Genomic DNA, 18,026 nt, shown 5'->3' with positions numbered 1-18,026 from the left:
TTAGTTTAATGTAGTCCCACTTATTAATTTTTTTCCTTTGTTTCTCTTGCCTTAGGTATTGTATCAGTGAAAATTTTGTGTATGATGTCTAAAATTTTGTTGCCTACATTTTCATCTAGAATTTAAGTCTTTTATCCATTTTGAGTTTATTCTTGTATAAGGTGTAAATTGGTGGTCTAGCTTCATTTTTTTTTTTTTTTGCATGTAGTTGTTCAATTTTCCCAACACTATTTATTGAAGAGGCTGTCTTGACTTCACAGTATGTTCTTGTGACCTTTGTCAAATATTAACTAAGCATATTGTCTTGGGTCAATTTCTGAGTTCTCTGTTCTGTTCCATTGATCTATCTGCCTGTTCTTGTGCTAGTACCAGGCTGTTTTGATTACTGTGGCCATGTAGTATAACTTGATATCTGATATTGTTATTCCTCCTACTTTGTTCTTCTTTTTCAAGTTGCTGTGGCTATTTGGGGTCTTTTTTGTTCCATGTAAATTTTTGGAGTATCTGTTCTAGTTTTGTGAAGTATATCGTTGGTATTTTGATGGGGATTGCATTAAATCTGTAGATTGCTTTGGGTAGTATGGACATTTTAATGATGTTAATTCTTTCAATCTGTGAACATGGTATATACTGTCACTTTTTTATATCTTTCTTCATTTATTTTCTCAAAGACCTGTCATTTTCCGGGAAGAGGTTCTTTCCTTCTTTAGTTAAGTTTATTTCTAAGTATGTTAATTTTTTTTTGCTGCAGTGGTAAATGGGATTGGTTTTTTAAGTTTCTCTTTCTGTGAGTTCATTATGGGTGTATAAGAATGTTATCGGTTTATTTACATTAATTTTGTATCCATTACCTTGCCAAATTTGTTTATTAAATCTATATTTTGATGGAGTCTTTAGGGTTTTCTATGTAAAATATCATGTTATCTTCAAATAATGACAGTTTCACTTCCTCCTTTCCAATTTAGATCCCTTTTAATTTTCCTGCTAGTCTAATTGCTGTAGCTAAGACTTTCAGTACTATGTTAAATAAGAGTGGTAAGAGTGGGCATATCTGTCTTGTTCCTGTTCATAAGGGAAATGTTTTAGTTTTTGTCCATTGAGTATGATGTTGGCTGTAGGTTTTTCATGTATAGCCTTTATTATGTTGAATATGATCCCTCTAATCCCACATTACTGAGCATTTTTATCAGAAATGAGTCCTGGATTTTGTCAAATGCTTTTTCAGCATCTACTGATATAATCATATGATTTTTATCTTTCATTTTGTTTATGTGGTGTATCACATTTATTGATTTGTGAATATTGTACCATTCTTGCATTCCTGGGATGAATCCCACTTGATCATGATGAATAATATTATTGTTGTATTGTTGGACCTGATTTGTTAGTATTTTCTTCAGGATTTTGACATCTGTGTTCATCGGGGATATTGGCCTGTAGTTTTCTTTCTTTGTAGTGTCTTTGTCTGGTTTTGGAATTAGAATTATGCTGGCCTCATAAAAAGAGTTCTGAAGTCTTCTGTCTTCTTAGATTTTTTGGAATAGTTTGACGAGAATTGGTATTAGGTCTTCTTTGAATGTTCAGTAAAACTCCCCCATGAAGCCATCAGGGCCTGGGCTTTTGTTTGCTGGGAGTTTCTTAATTACATCTTCAATTTCCTTTTGTTGTTATTGATTTGTTCAAGTTTTCTATCTCTTCCCAGTTTGGGGAGACTATGTGTTTCTAGAAATTTGTTCATTTCACCTAGATTGTACAATTTGTTGGCGTATAATTGTTCATAGTATGTTTCGATGATCCTTTTTATTTCTATGGTGTCAGTTGTTACTTCTCTTTTATTTCCGATTTTTTTTATTTGGTGTCTCTCTTTTTGTTTCTTGGTGAGTTTGACTAAAGGTCCATCAATCTTGTTTATCTTTTCTAGAAACCAACTTTTTGTTTCATTGATCTTTTGATTGTTTTTTTTTTTGGTCTTTATGCCATTTATTTCTGCTCTCACTTTTACTCTTTCCTTCCTCCTACTAGCTCTGGGTTTTTCTTTTTGTTTACTTTCTAGTTCTTTAACTTGTAGCATTATAAAGTCAATTAGAAATTTTTCTTGTTTTTTCAGGTAGGCCTGTAGTGCTATGAACTTTCCTCTCAGCACTGCTTTCACTGTGTCCCATTTTGTATAGTTGTGTGTTCATTATCATTAGTTTCCAGGAGGTTTTTAATTTCTTCCGTCCTCTTGTTGGTAACCAATTTGTTGTTTAATAACATGCTATTTAGTCTCCAAGTTTTGAATGTTTTTGTGTGTTTTTGTTGTAATTGATTTCTAGTTTCATGACATTGTGATCTGAGAGGATGCTTGATATGATTTCAATCTTCTTAAATTTGTAGAGACTAACTTTGTGTCCTAATATGTGGTCTATCTTTGAGAATGTTCCATGTGCACTTTATTTATTTATTTATTGATTGACTGATTGATTTTTGGTTTGTGCCCCTAGCTTCTAGGGCCTAGCAGAAACCGAACCTGAGACTCTCTGGTCTGCAGGCCGATGCTCCAATCGCTGAGCCAACCCAGCCAGGGCCCATGTGCACTTTAGAAGAATGTATATTTTGCAGCTTTGGGGTAAAATGTTCTGTAAATATCAATTAAGCCCAACTGATCTAGTTTGTCATTTAAGGACTCTATGTCCTTGTTAATTTTTTGTCTGGAAGATCTATCCAGTGGTGTCAATGGGGTGTTAAAATCACCCACTATAATTGTATTGCTATTGATCTCTCCCTTGAAGTTCTCCAGAAGTTTTTAAATATATTTTGGTGCTTCTGTATTTGGTGCGTATATGTTTACCAACATTATATCCTCTTGTTGGATTGATCCCTTTAATATTATGTAGTGACCATCTTTGTCTCTTATGATGGACTTTGTTTTGAAGTCTATCTTGTCAGATATGAGTATTGCTACAACAGCTTTTTGTTCATTTCCATTTGCTTGGAAAAATTTTTTCTATCCCTTCACTTTCATCTTTTCTTGTGAGGTGGGTCTCTTTTGGAATGCATATATGTGGGTCATATTTTCTTATCCAATCATTTACCTTATGTTTTTTGATTGGAGCATTTAAGCCATTTATATTTAAGGTTATTATTGATAGATAGATAGTTATTAGTTGCCATTTTTATTTCATGCTTCTGTTTCTCTCTCTCTCTCTCTCGTTTCTTTTCTTTTTACAACAGTCCCTTCAGCATTTCTTGCAGTGCTGGTCTTAAGGGTGGTAAATTCCTTTAGCTTTTTTTTTTTTTTTTTTTTTTAGGTCTAGCAGAGAAGCTACAATCTGTGGATCACTTCGTAGCTCCAAACAGGTTCTCCAGGGCCAGTCATAGGCAATGGCTGACATTAACCTGTATCAGAGTTTTTCCAAAGAGTCCCAGAACCAACACACCCAGTGGCAACCTTCAGACAACATCAGAGGAGGATCAAATTACCTCCACAAGCACACATTCAAAGAGAGACCTCAGCAGGCGCCACTTTGGAAGCAAATTCCACTTTGTATGGTTAGTACCTGCACAGTAGCTTATATATTGAGGTTGGGGTTGATCCTCACATTCAGCCAGACTGAGCATTGACCCCACACACTGATGGGCCAACAGAAGGGCTCATATAACCCACACAAGGAACTTTCCAGGAGCAGCCAGCTCAGGTGATCAAGGAGACTGCACTGCTGTGTCCCACAATATACCTAATACATACGACCACCCCATCCAAGACTGGAACACAGCCAATCTACATAATACACAGACACAAAAGCATAGAGGAAGTCAACATGGAGAGACATGCACTAAATGAAAGAATAGTAAAAATCTCTAGAAAAAAAAAGAGCTAAATGAAATAGAGGCAAGCAGGCTACCAAATTCAGAGTTCAAAACAATGCTTATAAGGATGCTCTAGAAACTTAGGGGGAGAATAGATAAAATCAGTGAGAACTGAAACAAAGAGATGGTATTATCAGTGTAAGTGGGGTATCCACTGGTAGAAGTGGGGGATTCTTTTCCCCGCTGGGTGCTGGTTGTCAGGTTCTTATGATATCTTGAGAATTTTCTAAGACTCGCACAGTAGGATGAGTGATTTTTATATTTGTGGAATTACATTCCTGCATTTTTAAAGTCCAATTTCCCTTAAACCAGTTCTGAAAGAGGTGTAACTGAGGATTCAGCATAACTAGAAGCAAAGCCAGTGTCAAGAGTTTCTGTTCCATGGTAGAGTTAAGTCTAGCATGGCATCAAGCTAGTTCCAGTCCATTAGTCCATTGTGCGGGGTCAACATGGCTGTGGGCCATGTGGATAAATGCAGGGGAATGTGCCCTTTGCAACAAGAGAGCCAGGAGCCCATACAAAGGAGAGAGGGAACACCTTTGTTTATGTATACATGAGATACATGTATCATGTATCTCAAATCTTTCCACACTTGCAGTGGCTATGCCTATTCTGTCCAATGACCTCTTTCCAGGTGTGACTGACAGGCAGGTATCTTCATTATGTTATCCAGACCTTATTGAGCATGCATCTATTCTTCCCTTGTCCAGTCTCTTTTCTCAGGATCGGCAGATAACAGACCTGGAGAGTGTTAAACTGCAGTTTCCTGGCAAAAAAAAAAAAGCATGCCTATATTACCTGGCATTCCCTTTACTCCTTTCTTGTTAATTAATAACCAGGTTATTACAAAAGTATTATTTTTTTTCCTGAGAAAAAAGGAACATCTTTTTATTACAAATGAAATTACAAATTACAAATGAAAAATTGATGAAGGTCTCCATCTTCTTGTAACTGCTTCCTGCCATCAAGGGGCATAGTCCTTCCTATCCTAAGGCTTAAGGATTCTCTCTGTCTGACAGAGGAATGGGGAAACAAAGGGGAAGGCATCTTTATGTAGAGAAGAGGGATTCTGCAAAGTTCAGGTCAATCTAGTGTCCCTGGAAGGTGACATTGGCAATGTCCAGGAGGATAACACATTGGACAAACTAGCAGTCTTGTATTCTAGAGATGGCAAACTTGAAAAATAGGTTAAAAGGCATAATTTAAAAGTGAGGAGATGCATAACAACTAAAGGTCCTAGTGAGAGATAAACACACATGTGATAAAGGGAAAGATTATTGTACAGTGTCCTCAATTAGTTTGGAGGAGTGGCTTCCCTGGAGGCAGGTGTATTGCACCTGTCTGAAGCCCTTTTGTTCACTATACTTAATCTAAATTACGTTAAGGGAAATATTCTAAGATTTTCTCCATAAGAAATTATGGACCTTTTATGTCTGAACCATCTGGGCAGAAAGGGAAAGCAATTTCAAATGAATCCAATAGACCATCCATGTTTCATTGACTCAACCATAAGTTCAAACTGCTGAGTCTCATATCAGGAGACGGAAATGCAGATGTCTTCTAAAGTGAGGTCTGTATTGTGTGCACAAGAAATCAGGTAAATATGGACATGGGCAAAGAAAATATAAAGGTTATACACACAGCAAATTATAAACCAGTTCTCAAGATTTCCAAATGTAAGGCTTCTGCTGGAATGAAAGCAAGCAGTGACAATCTGATAGATTGTCTGCAATTAGAACATCTCTGGTAATGTCATCAGGTACTGAGGTCTGTATGGCATACACAGACATAGCCTTAAAAACAAAACTTTGAAGAAAGAGTTAACTGCACTGGAGTTCAATACCCACAGTTGGACATTGTGGTTTCCACTGAAACACAATTTTCCTCCCTAAGATTGCCCTTATGTTCAAAGAGACTGTATTAAGTCTAATTTTAGTTTGGTTTGTTTATTTGTGTAAACACAACAAAGTAGCAACAAATCAAATTGATTACACAGGCTTTCTCAAATTTGCTTTGCTGGAATTTTACTTATTCACAAGGAATCTTTAGATTGAGCTTTAGTAAGAAGTCAGCCCCTCAGGTAAGAGAAAACAAGGCCACCATTGTCATCAGGCTGTGCCTGAAATACATGTAGGTTTGAGTCATGTTCTCAAGTCCTTGAGGCCCCAAAGTTGTCTTGAGGTTTCTTTCTTGCCATCTTTCAGTAAAGTGACCTTTGTTCCTTTCCTGGAAATGTGCCATGAACATGTGACAAAGTAAGTTATCAGGCCATTTCTGCAAGTGTCTTTTGATTGGTTTCAATCAGTTTTGAGAGTCAATCTTAATTCCTTAGGGCTTTCTGGTGACATCCAGAATCCAGGCATGTCTCTCTTAGACATGGCATTCCTGTCAAAGTCTTAATCAATAACACCACATAGTTTGGAACTGGTTTTATTGGATTTATGCAAAGAAATGTATTGGCATGACTCACTCATTAAGAACTGTCAAATTCTAGAGGGATTGGGTAGGGAAAAAAAACCCTAAACTAATAGTGAGTAATCATCATTCCCTAGATTGGCAAATATATTCCATAACTTTTAGAAACAGTGGCTTCTTGACTGGCAAACACACTGATGGTTCAAGAGACATACTTCAATGGAGACAGGAATATAGTAAAATTCACTGATTTAGCAAACCACAGGTGAACTAAATTAGATTAATTGAATTGGGTGGTTTAGGCTCAGAGAAGATCTAGTTTAGCTCATATTAGGCTTTGTTTGTTGTTCTTTTTCTACTTCCTTTAGGTGTGAATTTAGATTGTTTATTTGATATTTTTCTTGTTTCATGAGATAGGCCTTGAATGCTATGAATTTTCCTTTTAGGACTGCTTTCTCTATGTCCCATAGATTTGGGGTGGTTGTGTTCTCCTTTTTATTTGTCTCATGGTACCTTTAGATTTTTTCCTTGATCTCATTATTAACCCATTCATTGTTTAGCAACATGTTATGTAGACTTCATGTGTTTATGTATTTTTCACTATTTTTCTTATGATTGATTTCTAGGTTCATACCATTATGAACAGAGAGGATGCGTGATATCATTTCAATCTTTTAAAATTTATTGAGACATTTTTTGTGTCCTAACATGTGGTCTATCCTAGCAAATGTTCCATGTCCACTTGAAAAAAATGTGTATTCTGCTGTTTGGCGGTGACTGTATCAATTAAATTAATCTCATCTAGTGTGTCCTTTAAGGTTGCTCTTCCCTTGTTGGTTTTCTGTCTGGAAGATCTATCCATTGATGTCAACGAGGTATTAAAATTCCCAGCTATGACTGCTTTACTATCGATCTCCCCCTTATTTCCATCAAGATTTGCTTTATATATTTTGGTGCTCCTATGTTTGGGTGCATAAATGTTTACAAGGGTTATATCCTCTTGTTGGATTTCTTCCTTTATTATTATTATTATTTATTTATTTATTTTTTTATCCTCACCTGAGGATATTTTTCCATTTTTTGTACAGATAGAGTGGGAGGGAGAGAGAGGAAGGGAGAGAGAGAGAGAGAAACATCGACGTGAAGGGACACATCGAGTGGCTGCCACCCGCACGACCAACCAGGGCCGGGGACAAACTGCAACCGAGGTACGCGCCCTTAGCGGGAACCGAACCCGGGTCTCTCCGGACCGCAGGCCGACGCTCTAACCGCTGAGCCAAACTAGCCAGGGCTCTTCCTTTATTATTAAATAGTATCCTTCTTTGTCTCTTATAAATTTTGTTGTAAAATCTACTTTGTCTGATATAAGTATTACTACCAAGCTCTTTTTCATTTCTATTTGCATAAACTGTATTTTCTACACAAAGAAATCTATAGATTTAATGTGATTCCTTTCAAAATATGAATGGTGTATTTTTCAGATCTGTGACGAATAATCAAAATTTATATAGAACAACAAAATACCCCACATAGCCTCAGCAATCTTGAGAAAGAAGAACAAAGTTGGAGAACTCACCCTACCTGATATCAAACTACATCACAAATCCATGGCAATCAAAACAGCATGTTATTGGCATAAAATCAGGAATACAGATTAATGGAACAGGATAGAGAGCCCTGAAATAAAATCACCTTTATATAGTCAAATAATATTTGAAAAAGGAGGCAGGGACATGCAAAGGAGAAAAGACAATCTAATAAATAGTGTTGAAAAAAAAAACTGCAAAAAAAAAAGAAAGAAAGTAGACCACCTTCTTACACTGTAAACAAAAATAAACTAAAAATGGCTTAAAGACTTAAATGCATATCTCAAGACCAAAAACTCCTCAAAGAATACAAAAGCAGTAAAATGTCTCACATTTGTCTTAGTGATATATATATATATATATATATATATATATATATATATATATATATATCTCCATATCCCTGGGGAAGGGAAACAAAAAAAACACATTAAAAAATGGGACTACGTCAAGATAAAAAGTTTTTTCACAGCAAAGTATGCCATCAACAAAATAAAAAGACAATCCACTGAATGTGAGAACATATTAGCCAATGCTATATCTGAGAAGGGGTTAATATTCAAAATATATAAAGATTAATTAGACACTTCTCCAAAGAGGACATACAGTTTGCCAATAGACATATGAAAAGATGCTCAATATTACTAATCATTAGAGTAATGCAAATTAAAACCACAAAGAGATTACTTCACATCTGTCAGAATGGCTATCATCAATAAATCAATGAACAACATGTGTTGGCGAGGATGTGGAAAAAAGTGAATCCTCATGCACTGTTGATGGGAATGCAGTTTGGTGCCACCAATGCAGTAGGGAGGTTCTTGAAAAAATTTAAAATGGAATTGCCTTATGACCCAGTGGTTCCATAATAACATATGCACCTTTATGCTAATTGAAGCATTATTTACAATAGCCAAGCTATGGAAGCAATCCAATTACCTATAAATAGGTGAGTGGAAAAAAAAAGTTGGTGGTACATATATACAATGGAATATTACTTGGCTATAAAAAAATTTTACTTTTTGAGACAGCATAGATGGACCTTGATGATATTATATTGAGTGAAATAAGGCAGTCAGAGAAGGACAAATACCATGTGATTTCATTTTTATGTAAAATATATATATATATATATATATATATATATATATACATACACACACACAAATAAGAGAAAAAGACTCATGTACATAGAACAGGATGATGGTTGCCAGAGGAGAGTAGGTTTGGGGGACTGGGTGAAAAAATTCAGATCTGACCCTGGCCGGTTTAGCTCAGTAGTTAGAGCATTGGCCTTCAGACTGAAGACTCAAAGGTTCGATTCCTGGACAAGGGCACATACCTTGGTTGTAGGTTCAATCCCTGGCCCCTGTTGGGGTTGTACAGAGCAACCAACCAATCGATGTCTCTCTTACATTGATATTTCTTTCTCTCTCCCTCCCTCCCACTCTATCTAAAAATCAATGGTAAAATATCCTTCAGTGAGGATTTAAAATAATTAAAAATAAAAACAGTTTTAAAATAAAAAAAACAAACAAAAATATTCAGATCTGGTTCTCTGAAACAATAACAATTATTCAAATAGGTAAACTACTAGCTAAACTATTTTTGAAATGGGGAAAATGTCAAATATAAAAAAAAAAGATAAATCATAATGGGCAAAATAAGAAATTATAGGAATGTATAATTTACCAAACCTGACACCATGAAACACACTAATTTTTCTAATTACATTCTGGTAAAAGGAAAAAAAAAAAAGGACAAAGTCTTATTGAACTTATGCAAATAACTAGATTGCCCTGAAAGGTAAGATGATTCAAAAGAAGTAAATTTGGTGGCAGTTGAGAACGAGATGGCAATTGAAAAGGTTTTATTTTAGTTTACCAAAGTAAAGTCTAGAAAATTATGAATTACAAATAGCTTAAAGTCATCAATGAGTGATATTCAAATAAATGTTCAACAACTTGCTCTATGAAAGAAAAACAACTTTAATTGGTAGCATTTGCCAGTTTCTGAGGTGTAACTACTCCTGTCATTGCTAATTGCAGCTACTAATGTGATTCTATGGAACATCAACTTGGGAAGAGATAGGCAGTAGCACATTACATAGTTTCCTTCATACTGATACGACAGTCATAACTTCCAAACAATATATTATAGTAAAAACATAGTGAAACAATTGGAAGTGATTCGATTTTAAGTATTAATTACCTTTATTTTTGATATAATTAATTTAATTATAATTTTATGTAATTTAACACTTACCAGTTTCTTTTCAATAGCTAATTAAGATGCCAAAAATTATATCAGCAAATGTCAGTATGGTAGTCTACCTTCTGATTAAACCATCTCATCTCTGGGGGCTTATTCTGTAGATATACCTACACACATGCACAAGACATAACCACACTTTCAGCATTGTCTATGATAGGAGAAGAAAACAATCAAAATTCCTATTTTGAAGGTCTTATTACATAAGCTCTGGTATAATCACAAAATGGAATGTTCTGAAGAAGTTAAATACTTTTTTAAAGTATGAGAAAACTATGTATTTATACACAAAATCTCTATAGTATATATGCTATGTGGAAAATATATGGTGCAGAACATTGGATAGCTTTTGCATAAAAATGCAGAGAAGGCAAGTTAATTATATTTGCATGAAGAAGCACACAAAACAAAAACTCAAAAATATAGTTTACTTATATAAGATGGGGGTAGAATGAAGAAGACAGAGCAAAAGTTGTCCATACCTTTGTCAACAGTTCTGATTTTTGGTTCATGTGACTATATTACCAAAGAAAGTAATGATCTTTTAAACTAATAAAAATAAATCTTTGTCTATCTTGAACTATAAATGATATTTTCTCAGTATTTACCGACTACACTTGATAAATTGTAATTATTTATAATTGTGAGTGTTACTTTCACATGTGCTATATAATCCTGTTCATGTCAATTATTTTTCTCAAATAAACATATTTGCAGTATTTACTTATTAAATATCTTCCTTTGCATTGGTTGTGAAATTGATCAGTCTTTTCTTCTACTTGCTTTAGTCGTGTAAATATAGCTCTTTATGAAGGAGTTTAACATATTAACATTAATGTATTTTTTCACAATAATTTCAACTTTGACCATTTGTCTCTGTTTCATAAAGTATATTTACCAGCTCTTATACAAGAGACAATGAAGCTGCAGTTCATGTTTCAAAGTTAAAGCAAATACCTGACATTCTTCTCACACTTCAGTTTTACCCTCATGACTCATCTCTGCTTTCATTCAACCTGGGGAGATGAAAAGATCACTGGGTGGGATCAAGAAAAATGATTCTATTCCTAGTTCCTTCACTTATTAAATGATCATGGTTATGTGGCTTAATCCCTTGGAGACTGTTTTAAATTATAAAATAGAGATAGTCACAGTTATACTGCATAAAGTACAAAGAAGTTATCATGACCAAATGAGATATTATCACATGAAGTACTTCGACAAAAGCAGACTTGTACAACTTTATGATACTTTTGCCTTCAGCTAAAAAAGATGTTTTAATATGCTGTACAGATTCTGAAATCCGAATAAAACAATAACTTTGAAGCAGAACTGGGTTCAAATTTTGTTGTATATTGAAAATAATGATTTTTTACATGTGAGTTCTATTTTAATTGACTTCTATCTTTTAACAAAAGTAATATTTTATAGTAGTTACTCCCTCTGGTGTTCAAATGTCCTTGTTTCCAATTTTGTTAAACTGCGGTGTTGGAGCAGGGCAGAAATCAGGAAAAAAATGAAACAGAATTCAACTCTGTGTCACCTGAAATACTCTTATAATTATCTCTTTCTTAGGGTAGATTATAAAAAAAATTTTTTTTTTGAGAACTAGTCTTTGATCGGTGCAGTCTAAAGCTTTTAATTTTAATGGCGTATGCTGTAAAAATGCTAGAAATTGAAGATCTTTTTTCTTACAAGACAAAGGAATCAGTCAGAGATGGTATTATTAGATGTCAGGAGCTATTGTGGCTTCTGCACTTAGGATTTTGTTTCTAGACTCTAAGTGCTAACTGAATAATTGTGAAATTTATTGCAAAACAAGTAACATTTTGGGCAAGCACTGCTTTCAAATACAAATTTTATTCTGAGTCTGAACTCTTTGGACTCATGAACTCCTAAATTTTGTCAAACTCACTGAGCTTATTAATCTTAAATATGCATGATGCTACACAGAATTCAAAGGAATTAACATACTTGTTTTCAGTAGATTTATTGTCCCTTGAGTTCTATCATTTTGCTTATAAGTATGTAAGATACAGAAGCAACCCAAGTGCCTATCAATAAAAGGGTTGTGGTACATATGCACAATGTAATATTACTCGGCCATAAAAAAGAATGACGTTTTACATTTGGGATAACATGGATGGACCTAAAGAGTATTATGCTAAGTGAAATACATGAGAGAAAGACAAATACCACATGATTTTACTTATGTGTGGAATCTAAAGAACAAAATAAAAAAAATAATTTAAACAAACTCATAGGGAAGGGTGACTGGGAAAAAAAGTGAAGGAATTAATAAGTACAAATTGGTAGTTACAAAATAGTCACGGGGATCTAAAGTATAGCATAGGAAATATAGTCAATTATATTGTGATAACTATGTATAGTGCCAAGTGGGTACTGGAATACTGGAGGGGGGGGGATCACTTTGCAAAGTGTATAATTGGCTAAGCATGATGATATACACATAAAACTAATACAAAATAATATAATGTAACTAAAAAAGAAAATTAAAAAGTATGTAAGAAAATACTATTAAACTTAGTAAATCAAATATAACCCGTTTCAAGGTAATGCCATCTTTCAAACACGTGTAAACTTTCTATCAGTACCTTCTCTGATTTCAAGCTCATTCATCCATTTTGGCTACTTTACTATGAAATGTAACATATAACCTGCCATTATTCTTAATTTATTCAGTGAATATATGTTTTATGGATGCCAGATACTATACTGGGGTATATCAGTAGTAATAATACCATTATGAATATTTATTAAGTGAAAATGCTTTTTAGTCTTTTCATGGAAGACAGGTGGATTGTTGAGGTCATGTGAACCAAGTGAGTGGGAGGAGGCTTGTGTCTGTGAGATGCCCTGGCTACACTCTGGGGTTCTGTACAGTCTCTCCTGGGCCATTCGACGGCAAGGCAGAAAGTACTTTTCAGGGACTGACGAGTGCCTCAGTTCTTGGGAAACTAGTCATCCTCCAAAACAGCAATTGGTTGATTCCTCAACTGTCAGTTCCTTGTAAATCTGACCTAAATGTCCATGTTTGCTGGGTTGTAAATCAGGAGTTTTGGTTATTACCGAAAATTAAAAGCTCCTGACCTTCTTGGTCTTTCTTGAAATTCATGGTTTTATACATAAAGTGAAATCATGAGACAATCATATGAACTATGAGCAATACTTAAATAATGTGCTTGTGTTTTTAAAATGGCTTTTCTGATTCACTTCTCAGAAGATGAAGATCTGAAGTGTCTTCAGCTATACTCCAAAACAGTGTCTGCAAGTAGAGTGCCGGCAACACAGATGGAATTGGAGAAGCATCCTCCTCTGCTCCAGACCTATTGGAGGATTGTACTGGAGGAGAAAAGATAGGTTCAGAAAGTGTTTACGAAAAATATTCCTAGGAGAATCTCCTCTTACCATGTCTTCTAAGCCACATGAGTTGCATACATACACTGGAAAAGAGAGCACAATTCACAGAATTAGTAACGACTGATGTACCCACGGGGGTGAACTAAGGATAGAGGACTCTATTGTTACGATAGAAAAGAAAGAAAATTAAAGAATCCATTGAAATTCTAATATGTTTTTTGCAAAACATTATGCAAATAAATTATGGAAGATCTGGTATTACTAGGAACCACATGAAAATGTTTGACTTTCTACAAATAATGCAGGTAGAATCTAATCAACTGAGATGCAATGTGACTTCAACGTGTGTGACTCCTTGGCCTGGCAGGATTGAATTAGGTGGCCTTGTCTCTCCATGATAGCCAATGAGGACATCCTTTGGTAGGTATGTAGTCTAATCATAACCTATAGTGTGTGGGGATGACTATGTTTTAACTGCAGTGAGAACATACATAATGCTGATGATTAAAAGAGCAAGGGGCTATCTGCTTGAGGTGTTTTCATGTTGATGTTGTTTTGTGGCACTAATGAATTATTTCATCCAATTGAAGACAATTCAAAGGCAAGATTTTTCACAGAAAATGAAAGTTGGGCAAGAGAGCATCTTTATGTGTTTACTTAAGGCGTTTGGGAATACAGATGATCAGATGCAAGAGTTTAATTTTCCAAAATGAGCTTAAAGAAAGCCACAACCAACTTCCTTCTCTATGATGTGGGTTAAGTGTGAAGAGGGTGAGGTACACATATCTATTCCCCAGCTTTCTTCTTGTGCCCGGGTGAGTGCAACTAGCAAAGATCCCACACGAATCATGGGATGTACATCCTGAAAGGAGACAGACCAACACCTTAAACTCAGTGATGGAGTTTGATAAAGGGATATTTATAAGATGTGGGAAGAGCTGAAGGAAATAAGAAAAGGATGAATTCATTAGCCCAGTGAGAGAAGCGAAGGGAATTCTTTCATTCATTGGCCTAAATTGGTGAGAGTTAGGAAGAATTCTTGGTTCTGAGAGATTAGTCCTACCAAGTTGGCTATCAGGCAGGAGCTCTGCCCTTAAGCAGGGGATGCGGAGCCCTGGAGGGAGGGCACCGGGACACTGACAGGACTTTACTATCCATCTGCCCTCTGATCTTTTGCCAGAGTGTTCCTACACCTGGACCCAACCAGAACCTTCCAGGCACAGAGCAGGGTGGAGAAGGTAGAGAGTGGATATGCAGGGGCAAACAGAGAATATCTGCATAGCTCTGGAGAAAAACAAAAGCAGGTATCCTCATGACTCAGGGCTGAGTCCATGACTCCCAAATATCCCATAATCTGAAATCCTGGGACCTTGTCTAATACAGAGAGGGAACCCTGACACCCTGGAGTTCACAGGCTCTCACCCAGCAGCCAACCCCAATGGGTGGGCTTTTCTCTTTCTACAGGGTGATATAAAGTGAGGAAGGGCCTCAGCGCAAGGCAGAAAAAGGCAAGTGTCTTTCACACTACTCACTGCCATAACCCTCTCTGCCAGTGTAAGGATTCCCGGAACAGGGAACGCTAATATCAAGTGGGTATTCATAACTTCATTGTTTTATTGTCAGTCCATTTCCATTCTATGGCTTAAATATAAGTAATAATTTTAACGATATATTATGCTGGGACCTCAGTGGTTTTCTCTTTGTCAAATATATGATTTGCATTCCCTGTCATGTGGACACTTGATTACCTGTGCTTCCTAAAATTCTCTTCTCTCTAGATTTCTTTGAGTCTGTTTCTCTTTCTCCTTCATTTGTGCCTATTTTCAGATATAGGTGAAAGTATTATGCAAGGACCAAATAAAAATGAAAAAGGCATTACTTGAAAAGATTAGGTAAGGTGTTTTTTTTGTTTGTTTGTTTGTTTGTTTTTTATCCTCACCCGAGGACATTTTTCCATTTTTTTTTTTTTTTTGTTCAGATAGAGCAGGAGGGAGAGAGAGGAAGAGAGAGAGAGAGAAACATCGATGTGAAAGGGACACATCGAGTGGCTGCCACCCGCACGACCAGCCAGGGTCGGGGACAAACTGCAACCGAGGTACATGCCCTTAGCGGGAACCGAACCCGGGTCTCTGTACCGCAGGCCGACGCTCCAACCGCTGAGCCAAACCGGCCAGGGCAAGATTAGGTAAGGTTTTAAAGAGGTAAAAAACTTGAAAAAATTTCCAAGTTAGTATAATTTCAACAATTCAAACTATTGATTTCCCTTTCTTATATATATACAGCGGTGGGCAAAAGTAGGTTACATTATCAGCCATCATTATATAATAATAATAATAATAACAAAACAAATACTACAATAAATACATAAATAAATAATACAAGAATAAACTCTGTTTTGTGTACTCACAGTTCCAAGCCTCCTTTTGCCCACTCTGTATAATGTATGTGGAGGAGTATTGCTGGGATAAAACTTCTGTAATGAAATCAAAATGCAAAATTCTGCTTGAAACTTTAACGTATAAGGTGATATTCTTATTTTGATCATTGATAGGATACCTCTACTAGTTAGTCTTTTGAAAGCAAAAAAAAATTACTAATTATGATAAAAGTAGTTTTGTTTCATTTGAGTACTCCCTTTTTTTTTTTCTTTTTTTTTCACTAAGTTAATGGCCAAAATAAAGTGAAGCCAAAATGGGCAGAACATTAATAGGCCTCAGGCCACTCTGGTTGCCAGGGAAACCTGGCCTGTGTCTCTGAACACAGTGAGGAAAGCTGCTTATGTGGAGTTAGGTTGTCAGGAGTGTGAGATTTTATCATAATGTTGGAGAAAAGCTTATAAAATAGAAAGGAAAAATAAACTGCTAAAATGCTGTGCATTATTATACACTGGTATAGAGCACATGTTATTAAACTTACTAGGACTTTATCTATGGCATTCTGCTCAATACAAACACTCTGCTTATAACTACAAATAAAGCACATTTAAAGCTGAAAAAAGTGTTTTCAGTTATGTTTTTTATTGGTCAATGTACAAAGCATCTAGAATGGTGGGTACTTTGGCATTTGTGCCATATAGACTAGAAAACCCACTGGCAAAACGCATTGTAAAAGAAACTCCTGATTTATAACCCAGCAAACATGGACATTTAGGTCAGATTTACAAAGAAACTGACAGTTGAGGAATTGACCAATTGATCTTTTGGAGGATGACTAGTTTTCCAAGAACTAATCAACTCACTTTCTTGTGGATCTAACAACAGAGACCAACCTGCAATGAGTTAATAGATGAAAAGAGCAGATGCATTTGCTTAAGACTCCAGCTGCAGCCAACACAGCCTAGAGAAAGCCAGAATACAGCCAGCTCTGGATCACTTCACTCACCAGGGATTGCTGAATGTCCCCAAGTGGCAGGTCAGAGGGCAAGACTGACAGGTGCAACAAAAAGACAAGATAGAGGCAATCTTCTCCCAAAGGGGTTGTATAATCTGGTGTGAGAGACAGAATCTAAATTTTTAAAAATTTATGAATACTTGACTATTAACAAATATAATTAACTCTGATAAGTGTTTTGTGGGAAAAGTGTTTAATAAAATAGAGTTGCTAAAATGGCTCCCCTTCTATAAGACACTTTACTAGTATCTGTTAGCAAATTTCCATAATGAATATTCAAGTCCCCTGCATGTCTTTGGCACAAAGGCATCCTGCAAGTTATTGTGGGTATGCAAACTGCACATGTTTGTGGGGGCTCTATAGAACACATGTCAGAGAACTTTACTCAGTACAGAAGCATCAGGGAAGTTCTTGATGAAGTGGCGTTGAAGCTGACGTTTAAAGACTGTGTGGTAGCTCTCAAGGTGAAGAGACAGAAAGGGACCGTTCTAGGCAGGGAACAGCATAGCATATGTGAAGGACATGGATAGACAGGCATAGGGCACATTTGTGTAACTGAGGGGAAGCAAAGGTACCTGAGCCTGGTGGCCAATAGAAACATGACAAAAGATAAAATGGCAGTTAAGGCCCAGATCACTCTGGGCCCTAACAAATATGTTCAAGATTTTGGATTTCAGCCTAAGGGTAACAGAGTGCCATTGAAGGAGCTTTAGTAAGAGAGTAGTAGACTCAGATTTGTGACTTTTGAGACACCACTTATCTTTAATTTGTAGAATGCACTGCAAGGGTAAGAGAAGGTGTGAGATATTCCATATTGGATCAACATTATTGAAGCAACAACTGTTAGAACAGTGGATACTTGGACCTGTCCAAAACATTCATGAAGACGTTTGGTCTACACCAAAATTTCCTTGAAATTTGATTTCATCAAAATCAATGGGAGGAAAAAAGGAGAAACATCTGTAATAATTTCAATAATAAAGATAAGTTGAAAACAAAAAAACAAAACCTACATGAGCATATTTGATCCATGTCAAATGGTCCTTCATATTTGGTCCTGTTCAAAATATTCATGCTTACAAAACATCTCTGAGTTCAAATAGCCCATAAGGTTTGCTTATACTTTGGGTTTAT

The sequence above is a fragment of the Molossus molossus genome, unplaced genomic scaffold, assembly GCF_014108415.1.
Source record: "Molossus molossus isolate mMolMol1 unplaced genomic scaffold, mMolMol1.p scaffold_m16_p_16, whole genome shotgun sequence".
Lineage (NCBI taxonomy): Eukaryota > Metazoa > Chordata > Mammalia > Chiroptera > Molossidae > Molossus > Molossus molossus.
Note: the sequence above shows the minus strand (reverse complement) of the source record.